This window comes from Camelus ferus, chromosome 7, assembly GCF_009834535.1.
Source record: "Camelus ferus isolate YT-003-E chromosome 7, BCGSAC_Cfer_1.0, whole genome shotgun sequence".
NCBI lineage: Eukaryota > Metazoa > Chordata > Mammalia > Artiodactyla > Camelidae > Camelus > Camelus ferus.
In genome coordinates this window covers 67569876-67583360 of record NC_045702.1, presented here as the reverse complement: position 1 = coordinate 67583360, position 13485 = coordinate 67569876, and positions in this window count along the sequence as shown.

Genomic DNA, 13485 nt, shown 5'->3' with positions numbered 1-13485 from the left:
AAATTGTGCATGTGATGCTTACACACAACCCTGACACTGCTCTCAGTCCAAGCCTGTCCTCTCCTACCCACTCCCCGACTATAAATGACTTTTAATGGTTTATTCGATTTTGATTTACAACAGGCAAATATTCTTGAGCAATGGCTAGCTTAACGATTACTCTAAACATACAAGTATATCCAAACTAACACACTTGGAGTATGACTTCTGCTATAGAGATTCGCTTATCTTTCTAGCAATTCTTATAGTAGAACGTTGATTGTTATCTTATAAAGCCTTTAACTTAGCAGAAGGAAAACACTATCCCCAATATCATAGCATGATAAGGGGTTTAAAGGAGAAACAGAAGATGCTTTCCGTATATGGTTCAGTTTTTATTCATCTCTCAGGACATAGAAAATCATTTGGAAGGTGAGATAACTACACTACTCTACAAATCGTGGCATAACCTTTATCTCCTTTAGTGACAGATTTCCCCTTTCCATTAAATTTTGGATGCTATTCAATGTGAGTGATTATCTGAATTTCTTCTTGTGTCCTTAACTGAGGTTTCTACTTTAAGATACCAATTTAAAACATAATAAATTTAAATGCTTTGGATTTCTAACAGTGCTAAGTTTTTATGCAAAAATAAATTTTAGGTTAAGCATACCTGTTATTGCCAATAATCTATTTATGGATGATGTTTTCAGTATTTGAAATTATGAATCCTAAGTCATATGATTTTATACATGAAAAAGAAAGATATTTTAAAAAGAAAATGGCAGACCCATGCAGCCATGCTTTGTAATCAGTAGTCTTTTTCTATTTTACATTGATTAGGCTTGGTCTAACCCCAAATTATCTGCATTCTTTAGATTTTAAAGTAAAATTTTAACTAAAAGCAACACTGTAATTCACTGCCCTTTTCATTCTGAAAATCTGTTTCATGTTAGTTACCACTGTTGTGCATAAATAACACCACCAGAGAATTATGCCTGTCAAGTGGACACTCATTCATTTAATATGTGTATAATACACTTTGCTCACCAACTTGCTAACTGCTGCTAGGGTTCAATTGCAGGTCACAAAATGAGTTATCTGGGTTTTCTCTGAATTACATGGAGGCAATTATTTTTTCATCTAGGTCTTACTTCTTTGGTAAAAAAAAAAAGGTGCTATGTTTTAAATATCGAGAAAAAAGAAAAAGAATGAGAAGTTACAAGCAAAAGTAGTTTTGTGATTTGAAGTTAAAATGCATAAGGAAAATAAGGCAAATGTGAATGACAGCTCATGGTGAAAAAAATCCCAAAATGTTCATTGAGTCTTTAATTATCTCAAGTGACATTTTAGCTTATATCACAGCAGGTCAGATCTCCTGGAGTATTTGTGTGAAATATAAATAATTCATTATATTTCATGTTCATGTTTTGCTGTACATGGACACGTTTTAGTCCAGAAACATTTTCATAATGGTAAAATCTCAATTAATTAGAGCCAAGCTAATTGGTATACTTTACAAGTAAAAATTCCAGTTTTTCATTTTCTAGATAACAAGGGCCAAAATAATTTAATTTAATTTAATCAGGGATATGCTTAAGAAGTAGAAGATACTGGGGGGAAAAAAAAAAGAAAGAAGGAGATGAACCCTTAGAAACTAATATCTGACATTTGTGTGGAAACACCCCTGTCTTTCTACAGGCAAGTTCAATGTTCTTTCCCTTATGCTGCCAAAGCACAATTTAATAAATTTAAATAATTTGGGATTATTCTAGTGCTCACTCTCTTTGGAAAGATAAATTGTAGCTTGGACATACCTGTTATTACCAACAACATATTAATGGGTGATGCTTTCAGTATTTGAAATTACAGAGCCTAGGTTATATGATTTTACACATAAGAAAGGAAGATGTAACAGGAAAATATTTTTATTTGCTTGCATTACTTTTTGTCTCATTAACCTAAGCTCCTTGAGAGCAAGAATCATGTCTAAATCATCATTATAGCTGAAATGTTAATCCAGCATCTGAATTACAATTTCCATTCAATAACTGTCACATGAATGAATTTGACTATTAAGAAAACAATAGCTTTATTATATATAGTAATAGTAATTATATAGTAATTATAACATACCTAATGATATCTATATCGTTCAAAACTAGCAAACATGATGTTTGCAAAATGAAGATAAGAATAAAAAGACTAATGAAGCAAGATGAACTGAAACCATAGCATTGAATGATACAAAATAGTAAATGTAACATGTTGATATAATAAATTTCAACATATGTAGTAAAACCGGAGAATAAAATGTTATTAGCAATTATACTTAGAAGAAAATCTCATTCTCTGTTTTTAAACAACTGAAGCTAGAAGTCTTTCATATATGATCATTCTTTTGAAAAAAAAAATAGCAGGAAAGATTTTGTCACATAAACATTGATATACTGATGAGCTTCTCTCCCTAAGCCAACAACACATGAGGATTATTAACCCATTTTTCTTCTTAATATATACCTCTGCCAAGATAATCTGTATGCAGAACACAATGATTTCAAGGGAGTTCCCCATTTGGTCAACTTTGTAGTGAATGAGGCACATAAAAAAGCACTTCTAAAACATAAGGGAGGAAGTGGGATTTCAGAGAATCTGAGTGGCTTTGGAAGTTTGAGGTTAAAGATTTAGTTATTTGGTTATTGACTCTTTTCTGAGTGTGGCTCTACAATAAATTTCAGTTTTTCCATTTGTCCGTAAAAATAGTAATGCACATCTGCCTTCATCCTTGCTAATACTGGCTTTTTTCATGGCTATCCTCAATGTTCATAATATTATTGTTGGTTAAGTATATTGTAGCATTCATGTAAGGATGAAGCCAAAGGAATTGGTCTACACCCACTCTCTGGGATTTTCTGTTCGTGTTCAATTTAGTTGTATTTTGAAAGAGAAATAAAATGTATTAACTGACTTTAGAGACCCATTGTTTCATTTCTAAATGGTGTTGGATGCCATTGAGATGCATTAAAGCAGGAATCTACAAGAGTGACACATACTCAGTGGCAGCAGATACGATTTTCCAGTAATTATTTTTTAATGTTGACTTGAGATTGGTTATTAATAAAGTAGAAATTTTGAAATAAACGATTTTGATACTCATTGATTTCATATAAATACAAATGAAGTAAGTATTTTTAACAAGGTATTAAAATTGGCTTTTTGGCTTCATATGGATAAAAACTAATAAAACACTCTTTGCTAGATTTTTGTCATTTGGCTGCAGATTTCATTGTCTATATGAAATCACATCCTGATTCTAATAAAACAAATTGGAAGCTCCTATTATCTGAGAAAACCTAATTACTTTTTATAAAAATGGTAGGAGTTATACCAAATTTAATTGTAACAACATACTTAGATACTAACTCTGGGTTCCAATGTCTGGAACCAACTAAGTTCCAGACATTGATTATAGTTTGGGTTATACTTTTCAGCAGAATGATCACCTGGGGTATATTTATGGGAAAAGACACAAGGGTCTGCATGACTCAAGCCTGTCAAAGAACTAAAATTATATATTTATTTCTTATATTTTTTAACATTCCCCCTGCCATCACTTCATTGGAAAGCACTATAAGCAAATCAGTGCAAATGATTTAATTGCCCAATACATGTTGATGTTAAAATACTGAATCATGAAACTTGATCAGTTCTGCAAAGGTTAATATCCAAAGTAACAGATATTAGTTAAATTATTTCTGTCCTGATAAATATATCCGTTCAATGAATCTACTCAGATAGCAACGTAAGTTATTTCTTCTTAGTCAATACATTGATTTTCTTAATTGAAGTATAGTCAATTTACAATATTGTGTTAGTCTCTGGTATACAGCATGGTGATTCAGTTATACAAACACATATATATATTCTTTTTTCACTAAGATTACTACAAGGTATTAAATATAGTTCCCTGTGCTATACAGTAGGACCTTGTTGTTTATCTATTTTATATATAGTAGTTAGTATCTGGAAGTCCCAAACTCCCAATTTATCCTTCCCTATCCCCTTTTCCCCTGCTAATCATAAAGTTGGTTTTCTATGTCTGTGAATCTGTTTTTGTTTTGTAAATAAGTTCATTTGTGTCATTTTTTTTAGATTCCACATGTAAGTGACAATCACAGTATTTGTCTTTCTCTTTCTGTCTTACTTCACTTAGTATTATAATCTCTAGGTCCATCCATGCAAATGGCATTATTTCATTCCTTTTTATGGCTGACTAGTATTCCAGTGTGTGTGTGTGTGTGTGTGTGTGTGTGTGTGTGTGTGTGTGTGTGTGTATACCCACGTTTTCTTTATCCACTTACCTGTCTATGGGCATTTAGGTTGCTTCCACATCTTGGCTATTGTAAATAGTGCTGCTATGAACATTGGGGTGCATGTATCTTGTTGAATTAGAGTTTCCTCTGGATATTTGCCCAAGAGTAAGATTGCTAAATCATATGGTAATTCTATTATTAGCTTTTTAAGGAATCTCCATGATGTTTTCCACAATGGCTGTACCAAATTACACTCTTACTAACAGTGTAGGAGTATTCCCTTTTCTCTACACACCAGCATTTATCGTTTGTTGACTTTTTAATGATGACCATTCTGACTGGTTTGAGGTGATACCTCGCTGTAGTTTTGATTTGCTGTTCTCTGATAATGAGCAATATTGAAAATCATTAATTCTTTTTACTGGTGTCACAATATTAAACCTCAAAGACTGACTGACATTTCCTAAGTTGATTTTAAATTTCATTTATTTTTTACATCATTTTTTTTTTCAGTTTAGACTTTCTATGTCTTCTGGATCAGTTATAATAATATATATTTTCCTGAAAATTATCTTTTTTTCTAGATTTATAAATTTATTTCATGAAGTTGATAATGAACTCTTAAATTTCTCATAATTTCCTATATCTCTATGACAAGTTGACATTTATTATTTCCTATTTAACATAATTATATTATCTTCCTTTCTATCTTGATTTAATATAGTTAACATTTTATATATTTTACTGTTTTACTACATAAAGAAGTTCTTTACATAGATGTTAGTTTACTAGCAAATAGTTAAATTACCTATACATTTGTTATTTTATTAGCTTTAAATGATTTTTTACACATGTAAAAATGAAGAAATTACATCATCTACCAAATTTCTCTTCTCCTTTCCCTGACATCACTTTTCACTTATACATTTTCCAAAGTTTTAAGGTTTATCATGTTCATATAGTATATTGTGAACTTAAACTCCTTATTCAACTTATTCATAGTCGCACATTCCTCTTCCCAGAGTTTCATCATCATCCAAAGGTTGCCTGAAGTTCATTCTCAAGTAGTAAGTTAAATAAAAGCTTATGGACAATATATGAGCAGTATATCCCCGAAGTTATTGTAAGTTCAACCATTTCTGCCTGTTACCTTTATATGTGAATATTGCTGGGTTGTGTGTAATATCCTCGAGTCACATTTTGGGGAACTGCACTGTTCCACTGTCTCTCACCACCGGAGGGTCAGGGTCATTTCCAAGGTAATGAGAATTATCTTTATGGACAAGCTTTTGTGAGAAAGTAAATTCTTTTACTGTTAGTTTTCTCAGGCAACTGAATATATTGCTTCTAGTTCAGTCACTGCCCTCCACCCTGCCTCCTGGCAAAATGATTTATGCAAGTATTGTTCATCTGTATGGCTGGAAAGCAAACCAAGTCCAAGAAAGTTCCCAGTTTCATTCCAGATAACTACTTCCCATTACTGTAAACACAGACTTGTTGGCTTGCACATTTGTTTTGCCCCTTACTTTGGAGAAGTGTTACCTACTGCTCAGTGTACCCTGGAGCAAGCGTGCTGTGTCTTTCTACACCCCTATTTGACCATCACTGCATTTGGGATCCCTTTCTATTGACTTGAGGCAAGATTTCAAGTTTCTGTAAGGTTTATCAAAGATAGAATTTACATTTTTATTCCTCATTTCCTTCAGAATTTCTGAGTAGATCCCAAGAAGAGAGAAGAAAACTATACTTAACAGCATCCTGTTAAAATCGGAAATTATAAAATATATCTTATTATCCTAAAAGTAATGACATATGTGATGCTAATAAGTTATACTATTTTTAAATGTTTGACTTAGGAGAATCCTTTGTTCTTCAAATAACAGATATTTCATTCTATTTGACATTAAAAGAAAGAATGAGTAAAAGAGAACAAGAAGAAAAATAAAAAATAATTTCACAGAGATTTGTTATGTTTATGTATGTCTCCTTTATCAGTTTTAAAATCCAGGGCAATTTACAAAGTTTGTGTATTGATTAATTTGTGGAGAATTCATCTCAGTAGATAGTCTACTTTCTTTTAAAAAAATAAATTTTGTGTTTAAATTTAGGAGTCAAAATTCTAGAACATGTTTGCTCTATTGTATACATCTTACCCTAAGAAATAACTCAAATATAAAAGCAACATTCTTCCCTTATCCTTTTCATATTCTTTCAATAACTGAATTTTTATTGGTTTTAGAAAAATGAAAATATACATTCCAAATAAAATCTCAGTGCATTGGTACCCTGATAAATCCAATTGCTATTGTAGTCCAACAAATTCCTTTGCCAAAATATAAATTAACTATTCTGAAATTATGTATTTCAGGATAAATGGAGGTAATTTTTTAATGTAAATTATTGGTTGTATGCAGCTATTGGAAGACTTACATTTTATGTCTATGAGGTCTTGTTTGAAAGCAGTGTTTAACAATAGTGTTTTATAGCTATTCGAAACAATTACATGTATATTTCAGGTATGTGATTGACATCACTTATCCAGTGCTGAAAACGACAGTAAATCTTGCAGGAGATGCTGGATGGCTGTATATTTACGGCACACACTTATGGAAGTCACAGGATTCCTGCACGTAGCAGCATATTTATTGAACAGTATTAAACTCTTACACACTCTTAATAGTGTGAGAAGAACCACGTAGGAGCCACAACTATGCTTTCAAATTACTTATGCTCTACAATCACAGAACAGCAAACATCACATGGGAAGATCAAAGGTAAGAACATTTGAAAGAATTTTAAATCATATTTCTCTACTATTAACCCTAGTTGTGAATTGTAATAGAATATTTTTAAGCATCCTATCTTTGGAGTCATTTCATCTGTCAATAATCTCATCTTTCACTAAAAACTTTGAAATATGAGATTACATTATTTTGATTAGAGCTTTACTATTATCTTGGGCATGTGCTAAATTAGAAAAATGAAGAAAAAAAAACTGTGGACCTCAGAATTTGGTTTACAATTATAGTTTATAGATTTTTATGCTAAGTAATTAATAGAGTTTGTAATGTGTGGTTAGAAATCATTAGTAAAATATAGTTCCCCACCACTGTGCTTTATCTTTGTTTACATTCAGTAAATATTTATTGAGCATCTCCAGTGTATAAGGCACCATGCCACAAAGACAGAAATCTGAAAAAAAACACAGTATCTGATATTTGTGAACGTTAAAAAACATATATATATATAGTTGATAATTCCTATTTAAAAGTTTTTTTTTTTTGAGGTGTAATTTACATGCAGTTAAGTATCTTAATCTTATATGTACATCTTAATGCATTTTTACCTATGCTTATCTCTGTGGAACCATTCTCCAAATCAGGATATAGACTATTTCCAGCATCACAGGAGTCTCTCTCTTAAATTCTGTCAATACCATTCACATTCAACTATGATCCTGTCCTCTGTTACTATAGAGTAATTTCCCCTGATTGAGAACTTGCTTCCACTCTTGCCAACACATTTTATGAAAGTGTGATGAAGGTATATGAAGGTCCTGTAACTTGACTGCCATTGTTAAACAAGTCCCCTGTTGCTAAACCCTTGACTTAACCCAGCATCTTGGGGGAATTGTGGTTACTTTGTCCTTTACGGCTTTTGGTGAGCCCTGGGGTTGAATTTTCACATGTCTCCCCCTCAGCTGGTCCCTGACCAATCCTCAGCTGCAGAAATTTTTCTGCTGTCAAATCCTCTGATGTTTCCCTTCTGTTTCCTCTTGTTCACTTATTAAATTTATGCTCCAAATAGAGTATTTGTTTACTGTCATTGTATTCATGCCTTAGGAGGAAGTTGTGGTATCTGTGACGTCTGCACTCTTTTTAAGAAAGTTGACACTATGTTCTACTTTATAGTCAAGTTTATTGAGATATAACTCACATACAGTAAAATTTAATCTTTTTAGAGCAAAATTCTATGATTTTTGATACATATATACAGCTGTGTAACCACTACCACAATGAAGATATAGAAAATTTCCATCAAGACAAAATTATGTCTGTACCACTTTGTATTTAAGCATACCCTCACCCCCTAATCTTTGGCAACCACTCATTAGTTGTCTTTCATTGTAATTTTGCTTTTTCCAGAATGTCATACAAATGTAATCACCTTAACATCTAATTTGCATGTTCCCTGGTGACAAGTCTTCACTAATTCTTATCTCTGTTCTTCTGTATATAAAATGTCTTATTCTTTGACTTCATAATTTTATCTTTGAGTTTTAGACTTGAGTATGAGTTATAGATGTGAGTATGAAGCATCTAAATTTTTAACATTTGTTTATTGTTATTTGTCCTGCTTGAGGATCTCTGCATATATTGGGTGTATAGTTGATATTGACATCTTTTGTTATTTTTGGAAAAATTCTTGGGCATTCACTCTTCAAATACTTTTTCCTCTTATTTTTCTCCTTCTTCTGGAATAATAATTGCACTTTTTTTCTTTGAGGATTCCAAATGTACATACGAGACTATTTTCTGAGTTTCTTTTCCTATAAAAGTGAATCCTAATGATGGGTGACCCCAAATCCATAGTGAAAACTTTCTTCTTCATTGTCTCACACTACAGACAATGGAAAAGCCAAATACTCACTTCTCCAGCCTCACATCACAGCTAGTGGTGACTACAAGGCTCTATTCCAGTCTGTGAATTTAAGTGGAAGTCTGGTATAAGAGCTTCTGGAAAGCTTTTTAATATTTTAGATGAAAATAGAAAAATACAGCTAGAGAACCTTTCTGCTTACTTTATTTTTACTGCCTTGAAGACATGGTTTTTTTGGCACTAAAGCAGCCATCTTGAACTCATAGTCCTGTAGAGGAATATGCTAAGGATATAGAGCTGAAATGCAGATGAAACCTGAATCTTTGCTTTTGTTGAGGCACTGAGCCCACCCTGAAATTTCTATGCTTAGACTTTAATATTTTTTTCTTCATGGTGCTGGAAAAAAATTAGTTAAATCTAAATTATAAATTCAATGAAAGTACGATTGTAAAAAGAGTATGAAAAAAAGACATTTTCAGGTAAATGAAAGCAGAGAGATTGTGTCACCAGCAGACCATACTGCAAGAAAAGCTTTAAGATGTTCTTCAGAATGAAGGGAAGTGATACTGGATAGATTCAAAACTGTGAAGGAAAGAATGAAGAGTGCTAGAAATGGTAAACAGTTAAATACATATTCAAACCATGTTTAATTCATAGCAAAATTTCTTTAAAAGAGAAATTACTTTTTAAACCAAGAATAATAACATTATAAATGAGAGTTTATGACTTGGATAAAAGTAAAAGTTTCATAAACTTGGAGAGTTTATGAAAAGGATAGGTGCTATGTAAATAGAATTATAAAACGTTATCATTTACCTGCGAAATGTGAAGTGGGAAGTTAGACAATATTCACTTTAAGTAAACTCTGATAATGTAAGAGTGCAAATTTTAAATCCAAAGCAACCAACCAGTGTAATTAACTTTACGTAAAATAAATATAGCTATGTAGGCTGGAAATGAACATTGGAAAATAATGATGATGATGATGATGATGATGATGATGAAGATGACGACGACGATGATGATGTTGAACAGCATTAAAGTAAAAGATTAAAGAATACTTTTTTTTTTAAAGTTTACAAAACCTGTACTTTGAAGACATGAAATATTTCTAAGAGAAATTTAGAAACTTTAAATAAATGGTAGGATATAAAGTTTCATAAATTGGAAAAATTTACATTGTTAAGATATAAAATTTTCCCAAACTGATCAGTAGATTCAGTCCACTCCCAATCATAATCCGAAGCAAAATTGTTTTGTAAAACACTGACAAGCTGACCTAAAATGTATGTGGAAGAGGAGGGAGGATATAGTTCAAGTGATAGAGCGTATGCTTAGTATGCACGAGGTCCTGGGTTCAATATGCAGTACCTCCATTTAAAAAAGAAAAAGAAAAAACAGAAATCATTCTAAAGTAAGTAAGTAAGTAAGTAAGTAAGTAAATAAATAAATAAATAAATAAATAAATAAATAAATTTATGTGGGAAAACAAAGAACCTAGAAAGGCAAAGCTGTATTGAAAAAGAAAAATAAATTGGATGACTTATACTGGAACAATGGGATATCTGTATAGTAAATGTGAATATTGCCCTCTATATATTATTCTTACTAGAAATTCAAAATTATCCATAAACATAAAAGTTAAAAATATAAATCTGCCAAAAGAAAATATAAAGAAAATTCTTCACAAGCTTGGGGCAGGCAAAGATTTCTTGGAGAGAACACAAAAAACATTAATACAACTGAATTAATTGATGAGCTGCACTTCATAAGAAATTTAAGTGTCTACTTTTGAAAAGAGGCTCACATTGGAGGCAAAGTCATTTCAATATGGCAAGGAGCTTATATCTAGGACATATACAAACCTTTTACAAATTAACACCAAAAGAGTGAACAAAATTTTTAATTTTTATATAATTTTAAAGGTTACTTTCCATTTATAGTTTTTACAAAATACTGGCTATATTCCCCATGTTGTACAGTACAACCTTGAGACTATCTTACACCCAGTAGATTGTATGTCCCACTTCCCCACCTCTATGTTGCCCCTCCCCACCTCTCCACACTGGTAACCACTAGTTTGTTCTCTATATCTATGAGTCTGCTTCTTTTTTGTTATATTCACTAATTTATTGTATTTTTTAGATTCCACCTATCAGTGGTTTCATACAGGATTTGTCTTTCTCTGACTTACTTCACTTGGCATAATAACCTCCAAGTCCATCCATGTTGCCACAAAATGGCAAAATTTCATTCTTTTTATGGCTAAATAGTATTCCATAGTATATCTATACATCTCCATTATGCATTCATCTGTTGATGGATATGTAGTTTGCTTCAAAATCTTGGCAATTGTAAACGGGCAAAAGTCTCAGATACTGTACAAAATAAGGTACTTAGATGGCCAATAAGGTCATGAAATATGCTCAACCTAAGTGCTTAAAATTAAAACCACAATGAGATATCATTTCATATTCATTGGAATGGCAAAAACTAAAAATGCTTATGATTCTAAGTATTAACCAGGATATGAAATATCTGAACTCTCATATATGATGAGAGAGTGACTTTGAAAAAATATTTTGACATTCTTTATAAAAGTTTAACATATTTTGATATTTCCCCTAAGGAATGAAAACCTACGTCCATCAATGATGTAAACAAATATTCATAGCTACTTTATTTATGTATTTATATTAGTCACTGATTTAAAAAGATCCAAATGTACAAAAACATTTGATTGAGAAACAAACCAGTACATGTGTACAATGGAATATTACTCACCAGTAAACAAGAACAACCTTCAGATATACCCACAACAAGCATGACTCTCAAAACACTAATCTGAGCAAAAGAAACCAGATGTACATATTGTATAATCCCTTTTTTTATGAGGTCCTAGAAGAGCTAAAAAAAAAAAAAATCATTGTGATAGAAATCAGCTTAGTTGTTGCCTGGGGCCAGGTTTTGGAAGAGAATTGAATGAGTAAGGGCATAAACATATGTTCTAAAGTGATGGAAATTTTTCATATCTTGATTGTGGTAATACTTTAAAGGTACATACAGCTGTCATGGCATCATACTGCACAACTGAACTGTGGGCATATTGTTATATGTAAATTATAATTCAAAGAAGTTGATTTCAATGATATAATCAGAGCTATGCTTTAGAAAGATCATTTATCAATGATGTTTATATGGAATGAAAGGCAGGAGGTAGGGGTTAAAAAGATTGCGGGTGATTAGACCAGGTAAGAGCATGCTGTCACAGTCTAGATAAGAGAGATGAGGCAGATCTGGGATGGAAAAGATAAATACAGTTTAAGAAGAGATACAAAGAGAAAATTGAGACCTTTAGTGTTCTGCTTTTGCTGAACTTCTGAAGTTGCAGAGCCAAATTCTTGAAATATGTAGCCACTACGTTTTCATGTTAGATGCTATTAGAATAATGGTATATTTCACAAAAGAGTGACTAGTTGACAAAGAAACAAGGCTACTTTGAAGCAAACTTTTTGAACAAGGGATACAGTTATTAGCCTATGTGACTTGTATAGCCAATTTCTTGTTATATATGGGTAGAAATATCCTGAAATAAATTAAACCAATATTTCTGAAGTATTCACTCAATATACCCAAACACTTTGTGAAAAATTATCACACTTTGGTTCTAAGTCCTGTGTAACTTTGGCTCAAAATTTTCTTACCAGTTTTGAAATGTAAATTTGAAAAATATAGGAAATATGAGGTGAGTGTATATAAGTTCTTTGTTTGGTAAAGTTTTCAGCAATCATCTTTGTCACAGTAATGAAATATCAAGGTCTGAAATGCCACTGAAGGCATTTAGTCTTAAATATATCAAACAATGCATTTTAATTATGCTAAGACTAAACTGGACTACCTACCTTTTAAAGATACAATTAAAGTAAAATTTTTCACAAAGCAAACTTTTTATCTGTAAGAAGAAAAACCCTCTTTTCTTACTTTGTCTAATTTGCATACTCTTCCAGTAAAAACAAAATTCTGTCACAAAAAAAGAAACAGCTGGAATTGCTCTAAAAGGTGAAAAAGAGGTATTTTGACAAGATCACCATGAATTAAGGTTAACTATGCTGAGAAGGCAGAATTAGCTAACATGGAGAGATGAATATTCTGATAAAAAGAGAAACTGTCTGAGAGAAAGGAAAGGTTAAGGGTTAAATACCACAATATTTGACTGTTGGCCAAACAATACTCCATGGTTTACATCTTAGTTCAAGATCTGAGATGTAAACCTTCGCCTTTGCACAAAAACATAATAATAATAAATACTTTGTGTGAATATACATTTAAAGTGAGGAATTTGAAGGGGGGTGATGGTATTTGGATTTTTTAAAGGCCAAGAAATATTGGGACTTGGAATAGCCTTTGCGCTGATTTAGCAAAGATGGCATCTTTAGGGGAATGTAAATGAAAGTGTCTCACTTGGAGGACATTAATTTTTTGATTTTAGTATTTCCCAAGTCATTAACAGTTAAATTATTAACTAGTGAATCTTAAGAGATAATATTTATAAAATATGATCATGATAAGAATAAAGTCGGTAGGCAGTTTTTAA